Below are 14,394 nucleotides of genomic sequence, written 5' to 3' on the forward strand. Positions count from 1 at the left end.
GAAGCAATTTGCAATATAAACACCAGTGCAGAGTAAAATTATCCTCCTTGTGGAAATGCTACCCCTTGACTTGCAATGAGGTAATTATTTATTGTGCTGTTTTCTCGCCCCAAGTCCTCTGCAGGTCACCACGTGCTCTGTTCCTGCCTGTGCTGTGATTCAGGGGTAATTGACAGCTACAGAGATGCTGTTTGTCATTAGGGAAGGGGCGTGTGCAGAGGGCGCTTTGGTTTTCCAATAAAAGTGAAATCCCCAGGTTTTGTTAATGCTTCACATATGAGATTCTCTGCTTGTGAAGACAGAGAGCTTTCCAGAGAAATTGCCATTTCAAGATTGCGAAGGAGGGTGAATGCAGGAGGGGAGATCACAAGGTGGAGCTCAGAAATGCTGGCACAAGGGACCTCTGGGACTCTGCAGCCCAGTTTCTTGCTTGAGGCAGGACTTTTGCCAGTGGTTGAATCAGGCTGGTGTTGACTTGGTCTAGGTGAGTCTTAGAACACCTCCCAGGAGGGATATAGATGGTGGGTTGATTGCTTGGGTCCCTGCCTCTCTGGGGAAGCAGAGAGATTTGCTATAGGTCATGGGTTTCATCTTGTGACTATGTGCACCCAGCACGAGATCCCCTGGCACTTCAGAAACGCAGAGGACAACCCGAGCAGGAAAAGTGGTAGGGGTGGAGGAAAAGACTGTCTCTGGCCATTTGTTCATCTTCATATCGTGCCCAGATGAAGCTGGGTCAGTGTACAGAACTGGACAGGTGATGCCCTATCCAGAGAGTGCTTGACCTCTGCAGAGATGTACACAGACGTGAATGTGCTGGGGAATGAGGTTTCTTCCACCATTACCTTTGGAGGTGACCTAACCTGATGTCTCTGATCCAGACCCTCTCAGGTGAGAGAGCTCTCTTGCAAGAACTTTTTGAATAGCAAACACTTCACAGTGACTCAGGGGAGACTAGAGAGGGAGAAAAAGAGCCCTTGTTCCTTTCAGCTGCACTGCATTGGGTGGACATAGAAGTATCAGATATGAGTGCCACTGGCACTGCCATTACCTTAATGCTTTGTGTCACAGCTGGAGTGGGACATTGTCACATGTATGCATTCTGGGAGGTCTTTTGATGTAGAATTGTATCACATTTAATGATAAAAATAATTGCTAAATAGTTGCAATTGGAGCTGTGTCCTTCAGCCCAGTAACTGGCTGTGTAAGTCACCAAGTCAGTGTGCACAGCAGCAAAGCAATACATAATTCAGGAGGGACCTCTGAGTGACACAGGAGACAGAGGGGCCACACAGCTGTCACTGCATTGAGTGAATCAAGTTGGCTGGGTGAAGGTGGGGAGTCTTCTCTGCCCCCCTGAATGCTCTAGGCAGAACCTGACTGTCCTTAGAGGGACCAGTACCACTGGGGTTGTGTTGCATGAAGGTAAGCCACAGTTTGGGACAGGATTTACTTCTCTTCAGATGAATTTTTCTGAAAAGTACGGATACACAAGCATTTGTAGGGTATCTCTCAGAGTACCCCATCCTGGACTGTTGCCTGCCCTCACACATGCACTTGAGGACGTGTCAACCCTTCCTGCCTTCCCTTGCTGTGGCACAGTGAGATGGGCAAAGTGGGCCTCAGAGGCAGTGGTTTAGAGAAACTCGTACGAGGTTTGATCCCAGCTAAGGAAAACTTTCTCCCTCTCCTGTGTGCTAGTGTTGATTTGCAATTTATTTCTCTGCTATTGTAATGAAAGTCCAAGTGCTACACAACTGCAGAGATCCTGACATTGGAAAGCAGCAGCCAGCATGCACTATTTCTCTGGAAAAAATGATCCATCAAAACGATTCCTTTCTGTCATGCTCTAATTTTGCCACTGTTGGTTTATTTTTGTTTTTGGCTTCTTTTATTCACGATATTCTTAAAACTTTCCTTTCAGGGCTTAACAGCTTAACCATTTCAAAATCATGCCAAGCGGAAATGTGGCATACGATTTTCTCACTAAACATTGTGCTGATCGCTCAAATGTATTCTGGATTTGTAGAAAAGCTGCAAAAAACAGGGATGAAAGAGGGTGAGAATTAGCACTCAGATGAAGAGCCAGGTCTTTGCATGCTTAGGAGAGATCTGTGTAAGCAAACAGTGTTCCTCGTCACCTTCTGGCTCTGCAGCATCCCATATTGGCATGGCTTACAGCAGGATTGGTGGGCAGGTGGATGGTGAAGCACAGGTCTCCGTCCTGAGGCTGGTACAGTCTTTAAACATGGGTCTTTGTTCTGGTTGTTGATTCCTGATATCTGTATTATGCTCCAGGCTCTGCTACCAGATTCCTCTCTGGGTTTCAGCAGCTCCATCAGTCTCCTGGGCCTCTCTCTTTTCCATAGGAAAGGGATTATAGTACCAAAAATAACCTGTTTTCCAAGGTGGACCTCTTTGTCACTCTCCTCTGTGAAATACCTCTTTCTCCCTGTTCCTGCAAGTGAAATACAAAGTAAATGTGATTCACCACCAGTGCTGATGTGTCGAGCTAGCAGGAAAGCTGCTGATGTGCAAGGGATGCTTTGTACCTTCACATGTGCCCCTCTGACCCACTGGTTTTCTGCTGGAGCTGGTGGCTCCTCTCGCTGCTTGTCCTGCCAAGGAGCTGGAGGATTCAGAGCAGAAACATTCTTGCTCCTATTGCTGATGGAGCACCTCTGATGGGAGCAGATGCTGCTTTTGGGAGGTGAGCTGAGTGTTACCTGGTACCATGGACAGTCCTGTCCTGTGGACCTCATTTGGGATGGGTCCTCTGTGACTTTTGTTCAGCTCATGCTCCTGTGAGACTGTAAGGAGCTGTGTTTTCCCAAGGAGGAAGAGGGCAAGAAATACATTTGGAAATGCAGACTTTCTCTTGGAGCTAAAATGGGTTATCACCATCTCCTGACTGCTGCAACACCGGTACCTGTGCAAACCTGGGCTTGGGGTGATAATAGGGCTGCAAACTGGAACAAGAGAAGACAGCTTGGTGTTGCAGAGCTGGGAGGTTGGTGAGAGTCCTTTTTTTCACAGACAAGGGTAACAGAGAATTATTTTTCTGCCATTTCTGGCTTTTTATGGTTGGTCACATTTGAAGACCTTTGAGGTTCCTCACTACTTGCAGAAAATGCCTGTGGGCCCTGAGCTGCAGAACTGGGCTGGGGATTGCAGCAGCCTCGGTTAAAGATGCTTTGAGCCGGAATTTGCTCTTTCGTTACAGCTCTCAGGCTTGTGGGGTGAAGTCAGGGACAGCTGATGATTATTAGTAGCTTTAAAATTAATAATGCTCTTTAGAACATTTAATCTTTCATTAATAATAAATACAATACATGCTGTGTTGTATCTAGACCAAGGAGCATTCAGGTTCCCACAGCGCTACAGCTTGGGTGGTTGGGAGCTCCGTGTGGATGTAAGCAAGGGATTCCCCAAACCGGGCTGTTCAGCAGAGGATATGGGGAAGGGTTTGGTTTGATTTCCTTATGTCTCACTTGTATAAATCCTGGACAGAGGACAGGCAGAATCCCATGCTCTGCCAGTGCCACATGCCTTTGAAGCACCTCGATATTCCTGCTTGCATCACAAACCAAGGGCTGAATGTGGCCCCTGATTTATTTATAATATTCCTGGGGGAAGGTGGAACATGTGGAGGTCTTTGGGCTGCAGGAAAAGATGAAGAGCTTGGAGTAGGTAGAAGTCACAGAGCAATGGTGCAGATCATGGACATACAGTGAGAAGGTTGAGTGAACACATTCGTTGTTTGAAAAACCTTGGGATGCAGAAGAAGGGAGTTGAGGGCTCCCTCAGTTTTTTTCCTCATCTCTCCCAAGTAAATCCTTTCTGGCTGATGTGTCTGGCATATGCACAGCATTTTGGCTTGATGCTTCAGTGGATGTTCTCCAGTTGGTGGGACAGTTACCTCAGAGCAGGGAGGTGAGGAGTATTAGGGAAGCTGGGGGCAAAATTTCTTGCCATGATCTTCAAGGAACAGCAATGAAAAGCATTTTTCTGGTGTTGTTCATATTATAGGAAATTTTCACCCTCCCTTTTCAATTAACAACAGTTGGGGGAGGAGACTTTCCTAGCTTGTAGGGGAAGAAATCTGAAGAAATCAGTAACAGTCATGTTGTTGGAGAGTGTCTGGCTCCACTTGAGTTGTTTTTCCACTGTTTGGATAAATAAGACAATAAGAAGAGCTGCTGAGATAGTTGGCAGAGAAATTAATCCCCTGGGAGATCGGGGCAATGTTGTTTATTGATGGGAGCTGCCTGTGCATGAGGGGTCAGTCCTGCAGTTCTGTAGAGAGAAGGGAAACAAATGGTCTCTGTTTTAGCATCGGATTCATTGCAAGGAGATATGCCAGGGATCATTAGTGCCACAGCCACCACGATCTTTTGCTCAGATTGGTTTCCTGTTTTTAAGGCAAAAAATAATGGCTGGTTCCTGTTAGATCAGATATAGACAAAATAATAGTGGTATCACAAAGATTGAGGTCTGCAAGATTAAAATGTGAGAGGGAGGAGAAATGATAGCTTTGGCCCTGCTTGCTGCTACAGCAGCCGTGCGGATAAATGACTGTATGCAGATAAGCAGGGCAAAAATAAAAGGGATGCTTAGGACGAGATGGCAAAAAAATGGGAACTAATCAGCAGATTCAACCACTGTAATAATGCAGTAAACATGGAAAATTGCATTATATTAGCTCCTCTGCTTCGCATTGTATACATTAGCCACAAAGTCATCGATAGGCGATTCATTGTGAAGATGCAGCTCTGCAGATATCGGCGCTCACCCCTCCAGGGGGGAAGGCGTTAGTGATGTTAAAGGGGAAAGTTGACTTTAGAACTGCGTAAAGAAGAAGTGGTTCAAATTGAGCTGCAGAAAAGCTCTCGGATGACCAAGTTAAAAATCTGCTCTCAGGAAAAGGACAGCCAGTCTGTTTGTCCCCAGTGCTCAGGGAGGGTTCGTGCTGAGCTGCAGCTTAATTGCAGTCCCGGGATGTTCACCTGGCGCAGGAGAAATTGGTCTGCTGCAGATATGTCATATATATATATATATTTTCTTTTTAACTAGTCAACTGATTTCCGTTTTGTTCAATTTCTCACAAAGAATGACAAGTAGTCGCTGCAGCCTTTTCCCTGAGTTGAAGTAAAACCAGCATGTAACATTATTTGCAAATTAGCTTCATCCCTCTGGCTCCCAGTTAAAGTAGGAACTGCTTGGTCCAGCGTTGCTCTCAAAATATCCATTTAAACCATGTAATGATTCTGATTCTCTCATGCATAGTAGATGAAAGACGATCCGCGATTTATTTTTAAAGCTTTGAACCCCAAACTTGGTCAATCATAGAAAAAAAAGATTAAAAAAGGAGGAAGTCATGATAATGCAAAGCTGGGAGAAAAGCAGCCCTACGCTTCACAGTAAAATCTGTTTTCTTTGCACTTTTTTATTAACAGCTCCAACTATGATCAGTGCATAAATGTACCTGCAACACAGGATGTTGGAAAATTACCAAGAGACAGCAACGTCCTCCCCGCTGCTTGCTGAGAAAAGAAGGATACGCCTTCAGGTATGGGCTGGAATATTGTTCTATCCTCTGTTCCTTGTTTGTGTTGCATTAAACCTGCTAGTTGCATTGATTAGAGGGGGGAAATAAGGTGTTTGCAAGAGGGAAACTTCAGAAAGGGTTCTCCAAACTTGTCTTGAGCCACAGATAAGTCTCTGCACCCAATTAGTGCTGAGCTCTGAAGGCTCTGTTGGCTCTGCCTGACGAGGCAGAGGTGGTTGATGGTGGTGTTTTGCCCTGTGTTTGTTGGTCTCATCCTACCCCTCTCGAGGAGAACAGGGTCAGTGCGGCGCTGGGGGCTCCCGCAGCCTCCCAGGAGGAGCTGTACTGGGAAGTAGCGCACACGCGCTGCCATTACCCACTCCCCGGGGCACGTCGAACCGCGCATACGAAATCGCCGCTTCCCCGGCGCCGTGGCGGCTTCGTGGGGATCACGGGAGCAGGATGAAGCTGCGTTGGCCGCTGCTGCCGAGCAGCCTTTTAAGTGCAGGAGCAGAGCTAGGCACTCCTCCTGGGCTTTCTTAATCCAGCCTCAATCCATGCACTTCAAACAGGAGCCTTGTTTTAGGGCTATGCTGAGCACTCGTCTCCCAACAAGCTGCTCTCATGCCTGTAAGAGCCAGCCACAAGCCAAAAAGCTAGTTTTGCTCTCCTTTGAAGAGGATGGCAATTACTCCCTCTGAGCAGGGGGGATGGAGGGGAGCCGTGTTTCCCAGGACAAGAAAAGGGAGGGTTAGTGACTTTCTGAACGTGGATTTTTCTGTCAGTTGTCAATGCTTTGGGCTCAACACGAACAAGCCACTGTCCCTGAAATCCAGCATGGCAACGGGATTATAGCCATCACATCCATCTCCCTAGGGAGAAAAAAGGGGTTACCAGTCACAGAGGCCAGTTTAAAACATGTCAGCCTTCTCCTGCACACTTTTCTAAGTATGTGTTCTGGAGCAAGCAGCGACCTAAGGACTGCTTAATTCTTGGTAACTGGTCAGTGCTGCTGTGTTGCAGTTTGGGGTTTCTCATTTATCTGGATGGGTTGGTTGCTTGTTTTGCTACTTGTGCACGTGGTTTGAGGAAATAAAGGGAATTAGCTCAACTGTCATCTTGCCTGTCCAAAGGGACCCACTGATTCCAGTAAAGCCCTTTCTTTTCATGGTATATGTCACACCCATTTGCATTTTCCCATTGCTGCACTTGATCCCTGTAGTGACCAGTCCTTGAGGACTCGCAGGGGACATTGCCATTGGAGCTGGCTTTCACCGGGGGCCTCTTAGGAGGTGGCTGTGTGAGCATTGGCGCACCCAGTTTGTAACATGGCTCCAGAAGAAGCCTGTGCTGGAATCTGATGTCCTGACTTTTCAGTTGGAGTGTGGCTGTGCTGTTAGGTGTAAATGGGGTGGAGGAAGATGTGCTGGATTTGGACAAGACCCACAGAGTTCGTGACTTGAGCAGATCTTTGTTTCATTGATATGTGTGTTTCATGGATGTCTTGGCCACCACCAAGGTTTTCTCATCTGTGGGAAATACTTGCTGTCTTAGAGAGGCAGCTTAGATTGAGATGTGTTTGCTGAGGATTCTTGGAATGGTGTTTGAACCTATTTGGATATGGATTAGTTATACAGGTACTTTTACATGTACCAAAGATGAGGAGGCAAAATAGGGGATAGATGTTAGATGGGGGGTGGGTGACAGAGCTGCCCTGCTGGCACACAGGGCATTGTTCTGAGCTTTCAACTGCTTTTCCAGCTTTCTGCTGCTTCTGCTTTGGCTGTGGTTCTCCATCAGTGTTCACCACAGTGACTTCTCCCCAGAGAGAATTTTTTCCTTTAGCCTCCCCTACATGCCACGCACAATGAGTGCCAAAGCCTGACACCACATTCCAAGAGATGTCACAAAGATGGGGTTTGCTCCCTGCAACCTACTGTTCCCACCCTGCATTTCTAGGGAGAGCTCTGGTGTCCTGCCAGGCCACAGGGGAGAAGTTTTTCACCCCTTCCCACATCCATGTATGCCTCTGTCACCCCAGGGAACCCCACGCTGGCACAGGACAACATTGGATGATGCTGCATGTTCAATATGAGGATGCTCCTCTAAAGCAGGATGAGGGCTGAGCGTAACGCCTTTTAATGTTCTTTCTCCTAATTATCGTCTTAATTGCTCAATGAAATGCCCAATAAAACAAATCACTATAATTTCTATTTTATTCTCTGCCTTTTGTGGGTTATTTAAGAGCACAGGATACATTAAGGAGGCGCTTTCTCATGAGGGAATGCTTTCCAATAGATCATACTCGCAAAATGGTTTTATGTGCCTATCCTGTGTATTTCATCCTCATTTTCCATGCCAGTTTGCTAATTACCAGAGACACTGATGACTGGGAAGCAGGGCCTCCCTTGCTGCCCATCCCTGCTGTGGTGAAGTCACAGCTCCAAGTTTGTGACATCCCCATGGCAACAGCCCGTGATGTCACTAGCGGGGATTACAACTTTTCGAAGCATCCGGGCACAGGCAGCCAGGCTGGAACTCTTGGGCTCTCACATATCTTTAAATAGCATGAAACTGAAATGCAGGGAAGTCTCCAAGAAGCTTTAGATTTCCCTTTTTTTTTTTTACCCTGAAGGAGAGGAGGCTGTCCCATCCTCTGGTCTGCAGCAAGCTCAGCTGCCTCCTGAAAACTTGGGGTTTGTTTGCAAAACTGAGTCTGCAGCGACTGATGCAGGATCCTGTGGTGCAGGATCCTGGTGCAGGATCCTGTGGCCTGTATTTGGTGTGTTGGGCATCTCCCGAAAGTCCCTGGGGGCTACAGGTGTCCCCAGCCCCATGCAACTAGCTCTGGCTCTGTCCTTCTTGGTGATAGAGTGAACCTAAAGCAAAGCAGGGGACCATAAATCCCTGCAGCCCCCCTGCCCACACTTCATCCCCAGTCTAAACTGCTCTTTCCCCTGGCTTTCTTCAGTGCTTTTTGTCTAATACTTGTAGTATTTGCATAATGAGATGCTGTTCATGCACAGGCAGCGAGGGAGGAAGATTCATGTGCATACCTCTCTAGCAACAGGAAAATCATGTAATAACAGCACTTTATTTTGCACCTGGGGAGGAAATTCAGCTCCCACAACCGGTACCACAAACTGTGCAGGACATTTAAAGACACAGCCCCAAAACTTACACAGAGCAGCCACCTGACTGATATTTATGTACCTTATTTAACCAGCAGAAGCAAATCAAGGAGGCGGAAGAGTCAATCTCTTTATTTTAGTTTTTCTAAGGTAGGAATAAAAATGATATTTCAAAGGCCAGCGTGTCTCAGCCGAGCAGTGATGGGGAAAAGCTGGTGCCACAGAACATACTGTCTTGTCTCCTGGTTTCTCAGATCATAACTTCTAAGCTGGATTCAATAGAAATAAATGTTCAGTAGTTCCAGTGGTGGCCTTTGGAAATGGAGCTAATGGAACAAGACAAAAAAATCGTTACAACATTTTGACAAGCGCTTAAATATTTAATGCTGTGCACGGCACAGCCCAGTTGTGGGGAGGTGGTGGTGCACCTGCAGGGAGCCGTGCCCTTCGTTAGCATGAGACAGAGTCCTCCCGCGGCAGGGGAAATTAGGCAAATGCTGTTTGAGCTGTGTGCCAGTAAACAGGCCAAGGGCAGCTGCAGCTTCAGCAGCCCCACACTGTGCAGCAGGCAAAGGACTTGGTGGCATGTCTTGTGCTGGGAACCCCTGGAGGAGGAGAAGGAGGAGGAGGAGGATGGCCAGTTCTTGGAGAAAGCCGTTGGAGAAGAATACGTAATATTACCCTGAGATGAGACAGGGGAGATGAAGAGGCTGCAGTGATTAAATAGGATCTACTGAAATCCTTCCAAAGCAGGCTTAGGAATTAAGAGCCATCAATGTCACATTGAGGGTCACTCGCTGCAGGACACCTCCTGCTGGTGCCTGACCTCCCCCTGTGCCTCTTTTTAGCCCCATCTGAGCCTGAGGAAACTCAGGCTTCCTTTCAGAGCCCACCTGGCCATTCCCATCCACTACAGAACAGTGAATCTCAGCTAGCAGGGCCTCTAAGAAGCAAATTTATCTGGAGAGGAAGGAATGGACTGTGTATGCTGAGATTTGCTTTGAATTCAGGTGTCATTAGGGAGTTAACAGTGGAGGAAGGTGGTGGGGAAAGAAGGCAGCGAACTGGCTGGGTGAACATCCCCTTCGTGCAGAGATCTGACAGCTGGTCCCCTGGTAGCAGCAGTGATGGAGACTAACCTGAGGAGGTGTCAGCTGGTGGCCCCTGTGTGTCAGAGATAGTGTGGTTTTCTTGCTCAGACCCTTCTTACCACACTCACAGTACTTGACTGAAGCAAAGCTCCAGCAGCAGCACAGCTGTGCCCTGGCATCCTGCACACACCGACAACATTCCAGTTTTGGATAATGCTTCCCTCAACACCAGCATTGGTGGGACTAGCCAGAGCCAGGATGGAGCCCCCCATCAAACTGGCAGGCATTCCTTGCCTGGCATTTTGCTTCCAACATGGCTCAGATGCTTTGATCATGCCGTCCTGCGCTGGAACAGGACCCTGTTTCATCTGCTGCCTCTGGTCCCACATTCACACAGTGCCATCAGTTCCATGAAGCAGAGCCACCTTTCCCAGCCACGTGGAGGCGTTGAGCAGAGCCCCAGAGGGACCGTCCAGAGTGACAAACCTCTGTCTGATCAGGGACTCCCACCGAAGGGAATTTTTACCCCCCTCCTCCGCCTTTCTCCTTATTTTCCACAGCTGGAACGATGGGTCACAGCAGGGAGATTTTCACACATCATTAGAGCCAAGTGTCCAACTCTACACAGCCGTCAACCCCAATCAGAGCGATTTAAAAAGCAGCACTTCCTTTAATCATCTGGCGATGCTCAGATCTGTTAGTGTGAACTGAGTGCTCCCACACAAATGGGAGAAGCAGGGGGATGGAGCAAAGCGAAATGATGCTAAGATGAGACCCATGGTATTAAAAAGCAGCGGCTCCTCACATGTGCATCAGCCCCAGGGCAGACCTGGAGGATAAGGTCCTTCCTCCCTATCTGTCTCTTCTTGTTTTCCTCCCTGGTTGATTGGAGGTGGCCGTGGGTCCGTGTCTGCATGAGCAGGGCCTGCGGAGGGGCTGCTGTCTGCAGCTGAGACCTGAGCCAGGGGTGATGGATAAAAATTGTGCATAAGCAGGAGAAAGCCTTGGCACCAGCATTCCTGACTCATGAGGTGGAACCATCCTGCTGTGCAAGGTCCTGAGCATTGGAGCTGTCCTGGAGAATTGTGGGTGCTGTGTCAAGTTACGGCTCTACTAATTCCCACAGAACAAAGGAGTAACCTAAAATCTTGAAGTTGTGCTTCACCCCTTGCTGTCCCAGCCAGCAACCCTGACGCTGGACTGCTGTAAAAATGTCCCAGGCTTTGTGAAGTGATGCAGCTCCATCTCTGTGCAAGCAGCAGGAGACACACAGGCACGAAGTCCTCCCTTTCCAAGCAACACCTGCAGCCCTGCCTGCCTGCAAAGCCGTGTGCGAGCAGCCCTGCCACGGGCATTCTGTGTTTTTCCCTGTGTGCAACCACACGACCTTCTCTTGGCCTTCTCACTGTCCTGCCACAGCTCCCGTGCGACGTAGATTGCACGTGGATATGGGAAGGACAAACACATGAGGAACAACACGGAATTACCAACACACCTGACTGCAGGAAGATGAATGTCCTTCCCAAACGCTCTGGCATGCGCAGAGGCACTTGCACAGTGTCCCTGTCTCAGAGCTTTCAATGCTCATGATTTGTCCAAGGGCAACTTTGCAAAATGTCAACGTTTTTATCAAAATTCCCTGTGACAGGCTTCAAGTTTTAATTAAAAGAACTGTGTGTGTGTGTTTGTTTATTTGTTTTCTTTTTTTTCTAAGAAAGCAAATGTTTTTTTCAAGGGAAAAAATGCCTGTCCTTGTTTTTTTGCTACCCTGCCACGTTTTTATTGCTAACTTGCTTTCTAAACCAAGCTGTGAACCACTCCACGAGGAAGCTCAGCAGTCTGGTGGCCCTGTCTCGCAGGTTCCTCTGAGAGAGTGGCACTGCACAAAGCACAGAGCCAGAATCCAAGTATGGCAATACTCCTACAACCCTGAGCAGACAAACAACTGGTACTATAGATAAAGTCAATGACTTGCAGACGTGGTTCTGCCTTAAAATCCCTGAGACCAGCAGCAAAAGATGCAAAGGCTGTGAGAAATTTTGCCATTAACCTCTGAAAACCAGAAAATTTGTGTTTGAGAAGCAATCAGGTTGTGTTGGTTCTGCCCTTGCTGCTGCAAATTGAGGATTGATAGGACTGAAGGCAATGGTGTAGGAGAGAGTCACAGCATCCTCCTGGACTTTGATTTGATCTATGCCTTTCATGGTCTTCCCTTTTGTACTTGCTCATCGCTTTTAAAAGCAACTCATTGATGGAAGGTGGCAAAATCTCACTTAAGCAGAGCTTTTTTGGCAACAAACATTTGACTTTTGGAGCTGCCCTCAGCTGTTGGGTAAACATGAAATTATCGTCTTTGACTGGAACTGATCCTCTGGAGCCATGTTATTCCACCGGGGAGAGGTATTTTCACCGATTTTCAATGTGGATTATTTTTGTAACTGACTGTAATAGTTTCTTTGGCGGTATTAGGGCTTATTATGTCAGGATTTATTTCGGCATGAAGTGATTCGACATGCTGTAGTCCTGCAACTTTCTTTTTCATGCTGAAATCCAAGAGGCCATCTTGGACACAGACACAATGGGAACAACCTCCTTGTCGCTGGACTTCCCTCCCAAGGTGAGCTTTCCCCCAGCTGCATCATAAATGCTAAAGGAGCAAATTTAAGAGAAAAAATTTCCTGCAAGACAGGTGAAAACTCATCTAGGGGAAAAATCTGTGTGGAAAAGACTCCTCGAAAGAGAAGGGGAGGATGACAGAGAACAGACTGCAGCTTCAGATGAGCGGTGCAAGCACTGGGACCTCCCTGGCATTAGCAGAGGCGTTAGCAGCAGAAAACACAATTGAAGATTAAATGTGGATTATACTGCAGTGATCCTGAAACATTGTCAGTGATGAGGAAACTAGCAAAGGGTTTTATTTCCCTTGGAGAAGAACTGCTGGGCCCAAAGTAATCCCAAGCATCACTCTTCAGGTGCTATTCATGATGAGGTGGTGAGGCAATGAGATAAGGCATCCTGTTGTGGTATCTGGTACCTCTAGGAGACTTTGGCAATGCAAGCTGGTGGATCTGCTCCTCAAAGCCCCGTGTAATATGGGATTTTGGCAATCACTTCCCTATTAAACACTGCCCATGGTCTGCCAGATACCAGAAGAAAAGCTTCATTTAAACCCCTTCAGCGCTGCTCAGTGCCAAGGAGAAATGAATTGGTAACACTGGCTGTTGTTCTCTCTCTGTCAGCATAATTTAAAGTCATCCTGGACCTTTGGTTTATGGTGTACCTGCCTTGCTGAGATTGAGAAAGGATTGGGCTCATGATTTTTGGCCTGTTCTCAGCCAAAACAAGGGCTTATGTGTAGGAACTCCTCTGGGCTGTGCAGTCAGCTAGGCTTGAGACTTCCTTGGCTTTGCGGTCTCACCTGAACACCTCCACAGGGCAAACATCAGCTCAGGTGTACCTTTGAGATGTGGAGATGGATGATAGGGATGAATTGACTCATGCACACTAGTTGAGGTGGCACAGGCACGGAAATTGGGACTTTATAGGCCCATTAATCTTGCCACACACAATGTATGGCATGGGACAACATTGACCTCCGCCTGCTGGAGTCTGGATCATGCTCTACTTAGGCAAAATGAGGCATTTCAGCCTGCTGAGCAGACTCATCCAGTTCCCTTCACAAGCTGAGTCTCACCAGGGGTGCACGAGCCCTCTGCTCTCTATAACATGGTGAGCAAGGCAGCTCCTACACCTTGTCTGCAGCAGCAGGGCATCCATAGGTCCCCTGGCAAGAGCCCGGGGCTGGGAGGAGCAGGAGGCTGTCTGTCCATCTGTCCATCCTCTCCCACCACACGAGCCTGAGTTTGCTCCAGCTACTTTTGGCAGCCCAATTCCCTGCTCCAGCAAGCGCTGGGCTGATGGGGAGGCAGCCGCGAGAGGAACACTCTGTTCGGCAGCTGCACATTCCATTAATTTAATGAGGATTTTTTTCTTTTTACAAGGCAGATGGTAAAATAGCTATTTTCTGTTGTCTAATAAATACCATCAGCAAGGCAGAAAATGTGCAATCTCGCCAAGTCCTTTCTGATTCCTCGCCCTCCTGTGCTGATGTATTTCTCCGTTCTCTGCTGGCAGCTGGCAGAGCTGGGAGGTGGGATGGGAGGGAGAGATGGGACACCAAAGGCAGGTCCGAAATTGCTGGCGGGACCTGCACATTGAAACAGCAGCTTCCCCTGATTGGGCAGAGCCTCGGTGCCCTGCTGGGACAACTGTGCTCTGGCAGCCTTTGCCGATCCAATTCTCACTTCATCTGATTGCAGTAATAACAACTCACACAAATTTCCTGCCTCAACCTGAAATCTTCCAGCTCTGCAATGCAAATAATATAATGTGTGATGAGGAGCCCGATGACGGGGATAATAATAATAATAGTGATGATGCCTTTATTCAATGAATGAGTGAATCAAGCAAGCAAAAATAAATGGTATTCAGAGTTTGAAAATCAATAGGAAGAGAAATCAGGAGGAAATGCAGGGGGACTTGCATCTCTGGGAGAGCACTGCCCTTAGGAATGGCGTGAAGGAGAGATGAGCAAAGCCCTTGTGGGTTGGGCACTTCTCATCTT

The 14,394-nt window shown here is 47.7% G+C and overlaps 1 protein-coding gene across 3 annotated transcripts in view; it reads left to right on the top strand.

The window, feature by feature from the left end:
- ELFN1 (extracellular leucine rich repeat and fibronectin type III domain containing 1) overlaps positions 1-14,394 on the top strand; it is a 105,085-nt gene that overhangs the window by 16,922 nt on the left and 73,769 nt on the right. For all 3 annotated transcript variants that reach the window (XM_071570981.1, XM_071570980.1, XM_071570983.1), the window contains exon 2: positions 5,457-5,569. The gene's annotated coding sequence lies outside the window, so the exon portion shown is untranslated. The remainder of the gene's footprint in view (positions 1-5,456; positions 5,570-14,394) is intronic.

Source organism: Pithys albifrons, chromosome 16 (genome assembly GCF_047495875.1).
Source record: "Pithys albifrons albifrons isolate INPA30051 chromosome 16, PitAlb_v1, whole genome shotgun sequence".
In the NCBI taxonomy this organism is placed as follows: Eukaryota; Metazoa; Chordata; class Aves; order Passeriformes; family Thamnophilidae; genus Pithys; species Pithys albifrons.